The sequence below is a fragment of the Arachis ipaensis genome, chromosome B02, assembly GCF_000816755.2.
Source record: "Arachis ipaensis cultivar K30076 chromosome B02, Araip1.1, whole genome shotgun sequence".
Lineage (NCBI taxonomy): Eukaryota > Viridiplantae > Streptophyta > Magnoliopsida > Fabales > Fabaceae > Arachis > Arachis ipaensis.
The window spans coordinates 8,622,415-8,627,057 of record NC_029786.2 but is presented as its reverse complement, the minus strand read 5'-3'; the positions used below and the strand labels follow the sequence as shown (position 1 = coordinate 8,627,057).

General features: G+C 42.8%; 1 long non-coding RNA gene across 1 annotated transcript in view; it reads right to left on the bottom strand.

The window, feature by feature from the left end:
• The window catches only part of LOC110268683, an 11,455-nt gene that overhangs the window by 1,903 nt on the left and 4,909 nt on the right, over window positions 1-4,643 (bottom strand). The window contains exon 2 of the long non-coding RNA XR_002357029.1: window positions 4,001-4,005. This is a non-coding gene — a long non-coding RNA (uncharacterized LOC110268683). The remainder of the gene's footprint in view (window positions 1-4,000; window positions 4,006-4,643) is intronic.

The following is a 4,643-nucleotide window of genomic DNA, read 5'->3' as shown; positions in this document are numbered from 1 at the left end:
AGCCACGAAGTGAGAAGCCAGTGGACGACGTGTCGAGCTACCTAGGTTTCGAACCTGGAGAAGAGGAAGAAGCGGAGGCACCGAGAACCGAGAACCTGGGGACGACGGCTGCAAGGAACTTGAGAAAGAAGCAGCTAGGGTTTTGCTTCAAAGGGAGAGGTTCACGAATGATGGGGGAAGGGGGGGTTCACAAATGGAATGGGCAAATGGCTTCAGGCTTCAGCTCCTTGCACAATTGATTTTTCTTTTTTTTTTCTTTTTTTTTTAAGTTTTAACACAAAACGGCATCGTTTTCATAGAAGCGGTTCTCTAACCAACGGTTATTGATAATAGATCAGACCATTTTTATTGCTGGTTCTCGGTTGAACTGGTTCGACCGGTCCGTTCGGTCCGATTTTTAGAACCATAGGTTTTATGTGTAAATCAAAGTTTATGATATGTTTCTATTTTTTCGTAAACCGTTGCACATGATTTCACTCACCTATTTCGTGTATAATCTAGAGATTAAGACTGAGAGACAGAGACTAAAAGACAAAAATTGAAATAAGTCTCATTATTATATTTGGAATAAAGTGAAAGACAGAGACTAAAATAAAAATAAAATTCTAATTTAATTTATACAAAAAATAAAGTTAAAATTAATTAATTAAAATAAAAATATTTTAAATATAAAATGTTATTAAAGTTTCAATCTTCGTTCTAAAAAAATGTCAATCCCCTGTATTTTCACTTTTTGAAAGTACTAAAATATTGACATTTTAGAGATTGAGAGTGAAATTTTAATACTAGATTTTGGATAAACAAACATGATACTGAATCTCAACCCATTACCTCAAAACAAACACTACCTTAAAATTTTTTTTTGTGCATAATCCGCTATGTTCCATAGCGGTTTTCCTTTACCCTAGCTCAGCCATAATCTGCCACTAATAATTTTTTACGGGTAAATACTTAAAAATTTGGGCAATTTACTGAAATAAATAAACTGGCCTCCAAATTTACCGGAATACACATTTTGCAAAATGGATACCGAAATGCATTTTTTTTCATAAACTATGTAAACCGTGACAGGGGTCCCGCGGTTTACGAATGCACGTAATCCGCTACAGGGGTCGCAGATTACGTTCGAAGCAAATCATCACATAATCCGCGGTAGGGGTGTCGCGGTTTATGTGTGATGATGCAAACGTGCATAAACCGCTACACGGGTCTAGCGATTTATGCTTTAATGTGGACTTAGTTCATTTTTCATGGAGGATGAGTTTTTGGATGAAACTTTGGTTTGCATTTTTTATGTATGGCGCAACATAGGTTGGTGCTTTGATTTAATTGAAATTAGTCTCTTGAACTCATAGAATTTCCAACAAAATTAGAACACCTTTCCTCAAGAGAATCACAACTACATAGAGAATCACTAACAATAACCACGTCACCGTAAAACGAACAGTAAGTAGAACTTTACTTAATATAAGTACAACTAAAACAGGATAAGAACACAAATAAGAAAAGAAAAATGAAAGCTAATCATGACGACCTAATGACACCTATGCCTCGGCACTGGGGGCGGATCCTCGCTAAGGGCAAGTCCTGCGAGTGTGTTCTGTCTGTCTGTATAGCCCACATCGCTTCGGCCAACTACTATCGGCCTCATCCATGGTATTACGGATTCTTGTTGACCTCGGTCGCCCCTTTCTGGCACGTCTCATGTTAAGATCGGGAACGATAGTAGAACCGGCGTACGGTGGCCACGGACCCTCTGGAATAGGGGGCAGAAACTCCATCCGGTATACACTGAACATCTTACTCATGGTATAAACCTCATGAACGTACGTAGCCCAGTCTAACCGGGATTGAGAACAGCATGCAATCGCATGGCAGCACGGGTAATGGAGAGCTTGAAAGTACCCACAGTCACAAGTGCGATCTCTGAGGAAAACCGATACGTTCCAAGCGAAAAGTTACTAGTAGGAGTCGTCTCAACCACGGTATACTCAGTCTGATGTCTGTCAAATAGAGTAACCGTGAAGCACCTCGAATCTTTCAAGTTGCACTCTATCGCCTTGACCAGCGCCTGGCAGAACCGTTGGCCTGATCCCAACTATGCCTCTGCTGTCTGCCCTCGGACGAAAAAAAGCTCTGCTAACCTCCCATATGTGGATTTCACAAGTGAAGTAACCGGCAGATTCTGTGTCGCCTTTAATACAGAGTTAACACACTCGGGTATGTTCGTCGTCATGTGGCCGAACCATCTGCCTCCATCCTAGTGTTAGGTCCACTTATCATACTCCAGTCGGTTAGCCCAATCACACATGGCTGGATTCTCAGTCCTCATAATATCAAATCAGTAGTCAAACTCGGCCTCAGTATTGGCATACGCGGCATTCACGAGCATCCGCCTTGCATCCTGACCCTTGAAACTGAGAGCAAAATTAGCTGCAACGTGTCGAATGCAATACGCTCGATATGCATGAGGCGGTTGCCAACCACTGTCTGGTGCCTCCAGTGCAGCCTTAATGTCGTTTTGTCTATTAGAGATCACTAAAATCCCTTCTTGTGGGGTCACATGTTGACGCAAGTGGGATAAGAAAAAAGCTCACGACTCAGCATTCTCCCCCTCAACAAGTGCAAACGCAACTGGCAATATATTCGAGTTTCCATCTTATGCAATAGCCAGAAGCAAAGTCCCACCATACTTCCCATACAGATGCGTACCGTCAATGCTGATTAGTGGCTTGCAATATTTAAAAGCCTCAACACATGAAGGGAATGGCCAGAAAAGTTGATGAAAGTACTCTGTAGACTCATCAACCTTATCACCTACACTCACTAGAGAAGTCTTCAACAAAACTACGGTTCCGTCCATCGTTGCTTGCATCCCAAGGATCCACTAGGGCAACTCGGCATACGACTCTTTCCAATCCCCGTAAATCTGTGCGACTACCTTCTGCTTTGCATAATTGCCTTCCATACCTTCCTATAACTAGGCCTGAATCCGTAGGTTGACTCAGTAGCTTCTTGCAACACCTTTATCGTAATCGTTGCATCCGCCCTGACCAACGGATAGATCCTCGCACAAATTTACGTGGTAATCGAGCTGTCGGTGGTCGCTCGAAATCGAAGTGGCCAGACACCTTTATCGTAATCGTTGCATCCGCCCTGACCAACGGATAGATCCTCGCACAAATTTACGTGGTAATCGAGCTGTCGGTGGTCGCTCGAAATCGAAGTGCCAGGCAAGTGTGAGCTCCGTTGTACCTTCTAACCTCCCAGTTATCCTTGCGCTGCTGAAGTGCCACGCGGATCATCCACGTGTAGCCATTTCCAAACTCTTTGCATCTCCCAACATACTTCAGATGATCTGATTCCATAACCCGATACTGAACTCCACGACGAATGCTATAATCCTTAACACTCATCACAGCTTCCTTCTTAGTCTGGAAAGATTGGCCAATCTGAAATTCTCCAGAAGTATTGCCCTCGTGTAATCCTTGGCCTCCGAAGGTGTGTGCCTCATCCGGTTGTTGACTCACTGCTTCCAGGTTCAACGTCGAGAAATGTGGTGGTTGTTGGTGGGACTCAGAACTGGATGGTCCCTGAGGTGCAGGTGGGGCCACTAGAGTCTCCTCCTCACTATCCCTCGATATATGATCGGCCTCATCGTCCAAATCATCTTCCCGCATCGCGTCCTCAACGTGATCTGGATCACCAACACCAACAAGACCAGTAATCAAACCAGGTGACCTAGCTGCCGATGCTAGAACAAGTGAATGTGCAACGATAGGCATCGAAGTAAAAGCACCCCACCGTCGTTGACTGAGGATTTGGCGCTGAAGCCTTGGAACTGTCGACACGGTCTTCCACCTTGGCAAACAACTCGTGTATTCTCACCTCTGGAAAACTCCGCCGACAATGAAACAAGACCTCCATATCTTCATCCGACCTTACAAATGTTTCATACTGCACACCATTTGACACAACCGCCATCGGAATCTTGTAGAACACCTTCTTCACCAATTTGGCCCCACACAAACCCTGCCTTCTGCAATATGTTCCTCTTCAGATCCGACAAAGTATCAATCGAACGGATAAAAACGCTCAGCGATTCTTTATCAGTGAACTTAACACCATGCCTATTATTTTTTATTTTACCAGAGCAGTGGACTAGAACCAACAAGCTCTTCTCACTATCCATTTGTGAAAGTGTGAAAATGACTCTCCTCAAATGCCCCACTCCTTATCTTGAGTGGTATATATAGGCGAATTTGACAAAGCATAAACCGCTAGACTCCTGTAGCGGTTTATGCACGTTTGCATCATCACACATAAACCCCGACACCCTTACCACGGATTATGTGATGATTTTCTTCGAACATAATCCGCGACACCCTTGTAGCGGATTACGTGCATTCGTAAACTGCGGGACCCCTGTCGCGATTTACATAGTTTATGAAAAAATGCATTTCGGTATCCATTTTACAAAATGTGTATTCTTGGTAAATTTGGAGGTTAGTTTATTTATTTTAGTAAATTGCTCTAAAAATTTGGTGCACTGTAATAATTTTCATAAAATAGAATTAAGACTGAGATGTATTTATTTTAAACATGTAATTTATCTTATTTTATTTATGAATTTTGCTAAATTA